Raw genomic sequence first — 9804 nt, 5'->3', positions numbered from 1 at the left:
GTAATCAAATATAGAATCATATAGAAAAAATTGTGTATTAAAATTAGGAATGAATATAATCTAGAGTTTATAACATAAATGAATCAACACAATAAAGTGAAACTGAAGTCACCGTGGCCGCCGAAATGATAGAGGCGCCATTCTGCTTGTTCTACTTTTCTCCGACATTTACAATTCTTGAGACTCTATTCTCTTATGCAGCGTGTATATTATGCCGGCAGCCCTTTGAACTAGATACCTTCGACTGAAGTTTTTCTTTTATCAGTATCGATCGAATTTGAGTCAGTTTTCCGGCATCGGTCTTGACCCTCTCATCAACGGTGTCATTTAAAAGAGCCCTTAAAGATAAAACACCTTTAACAATTTTGAAGAAATTGCTGTAATCTATTTCGCTGTCGTTGGGAAAAAAACTCTTGAATTCGCAGTTGCCAGGGCATAATTTAAGTAGCATATACAGGCAATGAATCGACTACGTTCATGCTTGGGCATGAAGTTCATGCTGAATAAGAAAATCAAAATTGATAAATGACTTTTCCAAACTTCAAATGATAGGCCGAGACTGCAACGTGTAACACGCTAAAGTATGATTTATGATAGCTTTAAATGGGTAATGTGCAATCCCCTAACCCGAACAACAAAGAGATATATGTTAAAAGTAAACGTTTAACTAACAAAACATGTTTAAATAAATATTATAAACGATGAAATTTTGATTTTGTCACTAAAAGTATAAATGCCGAAAGTACACGTTTAGCTAACAAAATTGTTTTAGGTTGAATTCTTCTACTCAAAGCTGAAGCAGAAGTAATCAACCATAGAATCATATAGAAAAAATTGTGTATTAAAATTAGGAATGGATATAATCTAGAGTTTATAACATAAATGAATAAACACAATAAAGTGGAACTGGAGTCACCGTGGCCGCCGAAAATGATAGAGGCGCCATTCTGCTTGTTCTACTTTTCTCCGGCAGTTTCAATTCTTGAAACTCTATTCTCTTATGCAGCATATATATTATGCCGGCAGCCCTTTGAACTAGATACCTTCGACTGAAGTTTTTCTTTTATCAGTATCGATCGAATTTGAGTCAGTTTTCCGGCATCGGTCTTGACCCTCTCATCAACGGTGTCATTTAAAAGAGCCCTTAAAGATACAGCACCTTTAACAATTTTGAAGAAATTGCTGTAATCTATTTCGCTGTCGTTGGGAAAAAAACTCTTGAATTCGCAGTTGCCTGGGCATAATTTAAGTAGCATATACAGGCAATGAATCGACTACGTTCATGCTTGGGCATGAAGTTCATGCTGGATAAGAAAATCAAAATTGATAAATGACTTTTCCAAACTTCAAATGATAGACCGAGACTGCAACGTGTAACACGCTAAGGTATGATTTATGATAACTTTAAATGGGTAATGTGCAATCCCCTAACCCGAACAACAAAGAGATATATGTTAAAAGTAAACGTTTAACTAACAAAACATGTTTAAATAAATATTATAAACGATAAAATTTTGATTTTGTCACTAAAAGTATACATGCCGAAAGTACACGTTTAGCTAACAAAATTGTTTTAGGTTGAATTCTTCTACTCAAAGCTGAAGCAGAAGTAATCAACCATAGAATCATATAGAAAAAATTGTGTATTAAAATTAGGAATGTATATAATCTAGAGTTTATAACATAAATGAATAAACACAATAAAGTGGAACTGGAGTCACCGTGGTCGCCGAAAATGATAGAGGGACCATTCTGCTTGTTCTACTTTTCTCCAGCAGTTTCAATTCTTGAAACTCTATTCTCTTATGCAGCGTGTATATTATGCCGACAGCCCTTTGAACTAGTTACCTTCGACTGAAGTTTTTCTTTTATCAGTATCGATCGAATTTGAGTCAGTTTTCCGGCATCGGTCTTGACCCTCTCATCAACGGTGTCATTTAAAAGAGCCCTTAAAGATACAGCACCTTTAACAATTTTGAAGAAATTGCTGTAATCTATTTCGCTGTCGTTGGGAAAAAAACTCTTGAATTCGCAGTTGCCTGGGCATAATTTAAGTAGCATATACAGGCAATGAATCGACTACGTTCATGCTTGGGCATGAAGTTCATGCTGGATAAGAAAATCAAAATTGATAAATGATTTTTCCAAACTTCAAATGATAGGCCGAGACTGCAACGTGTAACACGCTAAGGTATGATTTATGATAGCGTTAAATGGGTAATGTGCAATCCCCTAACCCGAACAACAAAGAGATATATGTTAAAAGTAAACATTTAACTAATAAAATCTGTTTAAATAAATATTATAAACGACAAAATGTTGATTTTGTTACTAAAAGTATACATGCCGAAATTACACGTTTAGCTAACAAAATTGTTTTAGGTTGAATTCTTCTACTCAAAGCAGAACCAGAGGTAATCAACCATTGAATCATATAAAAAAAATTGTGTATTAAAATTAGGAACGGATATAATCTAGAGTTCATAACATAAATGAATCAACACAATAAAGTGGACATGGAGTCACCGTGGCTGCCGAAAATGATAGAGGCGCTATTCTGCTTGTTCTACTTTTCTCTGGCAGTTGCAATTCTTGAGACTCTATTCTCTTATGCAGCGTGTATATTATGCCGGCAGCCCTTTGAACTAGATACTTTCGATTGTTGTTTTTCTTCTATCAGTATCGATCGAATTTGAGTCAGTTTTCCGGCATCGGTCTTGACCCTCTCATCAACAGTTTTATTTAAAAGAGCCCTTAAAGATAAAGCACCTTCAACAATGTTGAAGAAATTGCTGTAATATATTTCGCTGTCGTTGGGAAAAAAATAGTTGAATTCACAGTTGTCGGGGAATGATTTAAAATAGCATATACAGGCAATGAATCGACTACGTTCATACTTGGGCATGATGTTCTTGCTGGATAAGAAAATCAAAATTGATAAATGACTTTTCCAAACTTCAAATGATAAACCGAGACTGCAACGTGTAACACGCTAAGGTATGATTTATGATAGCTTTAAATGGGTAATGTGCAATCCCCTAACCCGAACAACAAAGAGATATATGTTAAAAGTAAACGTTTAACTAACAAAATTTGTTTAAATAAATGTTATAAACGACAAAAGTTTGATTTTGTCACTAAAAGTATAAATGTCGAAAGTACATGTTTAGCTAACCAAACTTTTTTAGGTTGAATTCTTCTACTTAAAGCAGAACCAGAGGTAATCAACCATAGAATCATATAGAAAAAATTATGTATTAAATTAGGATTGGATATAATCTAGAATTTATAACATAAATGAATCAACACAATAAAGTAGAACTGGAGTCACCGTGGCCACTGAAAATGATAAAGGTGTCATTCTGCTTGTTCTACTTTTCTCCGGCATTTGCAATTCTTGAGACTGTATTCTCTTATGCAGCGTGTATATTATACCGGCAGCCCTTTGAACTAGATACCTTCAACTGATGTTTTTCTTCTATCAGTATCGATCTAATTTGAGTCAACTTTCTGGCATCGGTCTTGACCCTCTCATCAACGGTGCCATTTAAAAGAGCCCTTAAAGATAAAGCACCTTTAACAATTTTGAAGAAATTGCTGTAATCTATTTCGCTGTCGTTGGGAAAAAAACTCTTGAATTCGCAATTGCCTAGGCATGATTTAAAATAGCATATACAGACAATGAATCGACTACGTTCATGCTTAGGCATGATATTCTTGCTGGGTAAGAAAATCAGAATTGATAAATGACTTTTCCAAACTTCAAATGATGGGCCGAGAGTGCAACGTGTAACACGCTAAGGTAAGATTTATGATAGCTTTAAACGGGTAATGTGGAATCCCCTAACCCTAACAAGAAAGAGATATATGTTAAAAGTAAACGTTTAACTAACAAAACCTGTTTAAATAAATATTATAAACGACAAAATGTTGATTGTGTTACTAAAAGTATACATGCTGAAAGTACGCGTTTAGCTAACAAAATTGTTTTAGGTTGAATTCTTCTACTCAAAGCAGAACCAGAGGTAATCAACCATAGAATCGTATAGAAAAAATTGTGTATTAAAATTAAGAATGGATATAATCTAGAGTTTATAACATAAATGAATCAACACAATAAAGTGGAACTGGAGTTACCGTGGCAGCCGAAAATGATAGAGGCGCCATTCTGCTTGTTCTACTTTTCTCTGGCAGTTGCAATTCTTGAGACTCTATTCTCTTATGCTGCGTGTATATTATGCCGGTAGCCCTTTGAACTAGATATTTTCGACTGATGTTTTTCTTCTATCAGTATCGATCGAATTTGAGTCAGCTTTCCAGCATCGGTCTTGACCCTCTCATCAACGGTGTCATTTAAAAGAGCCCTTAAAGATAAATCACATTTAACAATTTTGAAGAAATTGCTGTAATCTATTTTGCTGTCGTTGGGAAAAAAACACTTGAATTCTCAATTGTCGGGGCATGATTTAAAGTAGCATACACAGGCAATGCATCGACTACTTTTATGCTTGGGCATGAAGTTCTTGCTGGATAAGAAAATCAAAACTGATAAAGGACTTTTCCAAACTTCAAATGATGGGGCGAAAGTGCAACGTGTAACACGCTAAGGTATGGTTTATGATAGCTTTAAACGGGTAATGTACAATCCCCTAACTCGAACAAGAAAGAGATATATGTTAAAAGTATACGTTTAACTAACAAAATTTGTTTAAATAAATATTATAAACGATAAAATTTTGATTTGGTCACTAAAAGTATACATGCCGAAAGTACACGTTTAGCTAACCGAACTTTTTTAGGTTGAATTGTTCTACTCAAAACAAAATCAGAAGTAATCAACCATAGAATCATATAGAAAAAATTGTGTATTAAAATTAGGAATGGATATAATCTAGAGTTTATAACATAAATGAGTCAACATAATAAAGTGGAACTGGAGTCACCGTGGCCGCCGAAAATGATAGAGGCGTCATTCTGCTTGTTCTCCATTTCTTCGGCTGTTGCAATTCTATAGACTCTATTCTCTTATGCAGCGTGTATATTATGCCGGCAGTCCTTTGAATTTGATACCTTCGGCTGATGTTTCCTTCCATCAGTATCGATCGAATTTGAGTCAGCTTTCTAGCATCGGTCTTATCCATCCCATCAATGGTTTCATTTAAAAGAACCCTTAAAGATGAAGCACATTTCACAACTTTAAAGAAATTGTTGTAGTCTATTTTGCTGTCGTTGGAAAAAAAACTCTTGAATTCGCACTTGCCGAGGCATGATTTAAAGTAGCTTACACAGGCAATGCATTGACTACGTTCATGCTTGGGCATGAAGTTCTTGCTGGATATGAAAATCAAAATTGACCAAGGGCTTTTCGAAACTTCAAATGGTGGGCCGAGAGTGCAACGTGTAATATGCTAAGGTATGATTTATGATAGCTTTAAACGGGTAATGTGAAATCCCCTAACCCGAACAACAAAGAGATATATGTTAAAAGTATACGTTTAACTAACAAAACATGTTTAAATAAATATGATAAACGATAAAATTTTGATTTAGTCACTAAAAGTATACATGCCGAAGTTCACGTTTAACTAACCAAACATTTTTATGTTGAATGCCTTTACTCAAAGCAGAACTAAGGGTAATCAACCATATAATCATATAGAAGAGATCGTGTACTAAAATTAAGAAGGGATATAATCTATTGTTCATAGCATAAATGAATCAATACTATAAAGTGGACATGGAGTCACCCTGGCCGCCGAAAATGATAGAGGCGTCATTCTGCTTGTTCTAAATTTCTCCGGCAGTTGCAATTCTAGAGACTCTATTCTCTTATACAGCGTGCATATTATGTCGGTAGTCCTTTGACCTGAATACCTTCGGCTGATGTTTCATTCTATCAGTATCGATCGAATTTGAGTCAGCTTTTCATTCAAAAGAGCCCTTAAAGATGAAGCACATTTCACAATTTTGAAGAAATTGTTGTAATCTATTTCGCTGTCGTTGGGAAAAAAACTCTTGAATTCGCAGTTGCCGGGGCATGATTTAAAGTAGTTTACACAAGTAATGTATCGACTACGTTAATGCTTGGGCATAGTGTTCTTGCTGGATATGAAAATCAACATTGACAAATGGGTTTTTCATACTTCAAATGATGGGCCGAGAGTGCAACGTGTAACACACTAAGGTATGATTTATCATAGCTCGAACGGGTAATGTGCAATCCCCTAACCCGAACAATAAAGAAATATTTGTTAAAAGTATACGTTTAACTAACAAAATCTGTTTAAATAAATATTATAAATGACAAAATTTTGATTTGGTCACTAAAAGTATACATGCCGAAAGTACACGTTTAGCTAACCAAACTTTTTTAGGTTGAATGCTTCTACTTAAAGCAGAACTAGAGGTAATCAACAGTAGAATCACATAGAAAAGATTGTGTACTAAAATTATGAAGGGATCTAATCTAGAGTTTATAGTATAAATGAATCAACATTATAAAATGGATCACGAGTCACCGTGGCCGCCGAAAATAATAGAGGCGCTATTCTACTTGTTCTACTTTTCTCCGGCAGTTGCAATTTTAAATACTCTATTCTCTTATGCAGCGTGTATATTATGCCGGCACCTATTTGAATTGGATATCTTCGGCTGATGTTTTCTTCCATCAGTATCGATCAAATTTGAGTCAATTTTCCGGCATCGGTCTTCATCATCTCATCAATAGTTTCATATAAAATAGCTCTTAAAGATGAAGCACTCTTCACAACTTTAAAGAAATTGGTGTAGTATATTTCGCTGTCGTTGGGAAAAAAAACTCTTAGAATATGTTTAAATAAATATTATAAACGACAAAATTGTAATTTGGTCATTAAAAGTATACATGCCGAAAGTACACGATTAGCTAACCAAAATTTTTTAGGTTGAATGCTTCTACTCAAAGCATAACCAGAGGTAATCAACCATAAAATCATATAGAAAAGATTATGTATTAAAATTAATAAGGGATGTAGTCTAGAATTCATAGCATAAATGAATGAACATTATAAAGTGGATCTTGAGTCACCGTGGCCGCCGAAAAAGATGGAGAGGTCATTCTGCTTGTTCTTCTTATCTCCGGTAGTTGCAAATCCAGAGACTCAATTCTCTTATGTAGCGTATATATTATCCCGACAGCCTTTTGAACTGGATACTTTCGGCTGATGTTTCCTTCTATTAGTGTCGCTCGAATTTGAGTCAGTTTTTCGGCATCGGTCTTAACCCTCTCATCAACGGTTTCATTTAAAAGAGCCCTTAAAGATGAAGCACTCTTCACAGCTTTAAAGAAGTTAGTATGGACAATTTCGATGTCGTTGGGAAAAAAAACTCTTGAATTCGCAATCATCGGGGCATGATTTACAGTAGGTTACGCAGGCAATGCATCGACTACGTTGCTGATTGGGCATGGTGTTCTGACGGGAAATGGAAAGAGTAACTGACAAAGGGCGTTGCCAAACTTTAAATCATGGTCCGAGAGTGTAACGTGTAACACACTAAGGTGAGATTTATGATAGCTTAAACATGTAATGTGCAACACCCTAACCCGAACAACAAAGTATATAGGCTAAAAGTATACGTTTAACTAACCTAACTTGTTTAAATAAATATTATAAACGACAAAATTTAGATTTGGTCACAAAAAGTATACATGCTGAAAGTACACGTTTAACTAACCAAACTTGTTTAGGTTTAATGCTTGCACTCAAAGCAGAATTAGAGATAATCAATCCTTGATTACCTCTACCCACACCCACAAAAGGGTTATACTTAAGTAAGATTTGTAAAGAACTATAAGTAGGAATTCACTTTGTATGGTATAGAGAGTGGATGTTCATAATGTCATACCTTAGGTGTAATAACAACTGGTCATTGTTAGGATGCTTTAGGGTATGGGAAGTCCAACAAGCGACAGCTGAGGATGCAAAAGAGTTCTGCACAGTGCTATAGGAATTGTTGTAGCAACTGGTGTTAATTTGATGAAAAGCACATCCCATGAAGAGAGTTTGATCATTCAGCTTCTTCGTTCTCACTAAACTCTTTGTACGCAATTTATCTAATCTACTTCATTACTGCATTTATTTGATTTATTTTTTTATAATTTTTAATTTCGGTAGTAACCAACTTTAACTAAGTTCCTCTTGAAATAAAGGTAGATTGCATTATCGTGATTGTTGTAGTATTTCTAGTAACATCAATCCTTGTGGAGACGATCTTGAATATTCATTACTTTATTATTTATTGGTGACATCAATACCAATTGAGTAAAAATAACCAACAAGTTTTTGGCATCGTTGTCGGTGATTGATTGTTTATTTTCAAAGTGTGAAGTCAATCTTGACAGTGCCAACTTGATCTAATTTGTTTTATTTATTGACAGATCAACACTTGCATGCGCAAAGATAGATCTGTTGAATTTCAATTTGATCATGAGATTGAAAAAACTATAAGGAAATTACGAAGAGAGTAAAGAAATTCAAAAACTACTTCAAAAATAGATAATTTACAAGATGTGGGAAACTTGGATCATCATGGGCCACTACAACCTGTCAACATTCAAGAGGGGTAAAACACGCACGTTAATAAGAGATAACTAAGTAACAACAATATCATTTACATGGCAGATGACAGAGACATGGCTATCAGAGATTATGCTGTGTTAACTCCTCAAGTTGTACATCCTGGAATAGTCAGACCTGAAGTGGAAGCCGTAAATTTTGAACTTAAACCAGTGATGTTTCAAATGCTGCAAACATCCTGGAATAGTCAGACTTGGCTGACAAATTCTTAATGAAATATTTTTCACTAACCAAGAATGCAAAATTGAGGAATGAGATCATTTCTTTTCATCAACTTGAAGACGAGAGTTTGTATGAGGCTTAGGAGAGATTTAAAGAGCTACTCATAAGGTATCCTCATCATGGCATTCCATGTTGCATACAGTTGGAAACCTTTTATAATGGGTTGAATCCAAGTACAAGATTGATGGTTGATGATCCATAACTTCTACTCCTGCAGCGGTAATGCAAGTTGCTGAACTATCTTGCGTGTATTGTGGTGAGGAGCACGTATCTGACAACTGTCTAGGAAATCCAGCATCAGTAAACTATATAGGCAACTTCAACCGACAACTTCAGAACAACCCATACTCAAATACTTACAACCCTGAATGGAAGTAACACCCAAATTTCTCATAGAGCAATCAAAATCATCATGTTTCAGCACCGAGTGGACAGAACAGGCATACTCAACCACCAGGTTTTCATCAGCAGAATCAAGGGCAAAAACACACTAGTCATGATCCACTTACTTCATTGGAAACACAGATTAAAGAATATATTGTGAAGAATGAAGCAATTGTGCAAAGTCAAGCTGTATCTCTAAGAAACCTGAAAAACCAAATTGGATAGCTTGCCATAGCAATGAGTAGTAGATCTCAGGGAAGTTTACTTAGCAATACAGAAGATCCAGGAAGAGAGTGTAAAAAACATTGTAAGGTAATTAATCTGAGATCTGGAAAGAATGTTGATGTAACTAAAAAGAGGTTGGAACTTAACTCCTCACAAGAACCTCCTCAAGATGAGAGGATGTTACAGCAACCCAGCCATCAGGATCCTGGTGCTAGTGGTCAAGCTGCAGCAACTTTGGAAGGAAACCAACCGATAACTGCTGAAGAAGAGGTTGAAACACCTGTGGTGACAACTTACAATAAATCAAAGGAGCAGAGATTGGTACCTCCTGAAGCTGTCCAGCAATTTTGGCAACTAC

General features: G+C 35.3%; 1 non-coding gene across 1 annotated transcript; it reads right to left on the bottom strand.

The window, feature by feature from the left end:
- Nucleotides 1-8856: 8856 nt before the first annotated feature.
- Nucleotides 8857-8963, bottom strand: LOC112498039 (small nucleolar RNA R71). Its single transcript, XR_003065124.1, has one exon. It is a non-coding gene; the product is annotated as a small nucleolar RNA R71 (small nucleolar RNA).
- Nucleotides 8964-9804: the final 841 nt, after the last annotated feature.

The sequence above is a fragment of the Citrus sinensis genome, chromosome 1 (genome assembly GCF_022201045.2).
Source record: "Citrus sinensis cultivar Valencia sweet orange chromosome 1, DVS_A1.0, whole genome shotgun sequence".
Lineage (NCBI taxonomy): Eukaryota > Viridiplantae > Streptophyta > Magnoliopsida > Sapindales > Rutaceae > Citrus > Citrus sinensis.
The sequence above is the reverse complement of the archived record's forward strand: the minus strand, read 5'-3'. Positions and strand labels throughout refer to the sequence as shown.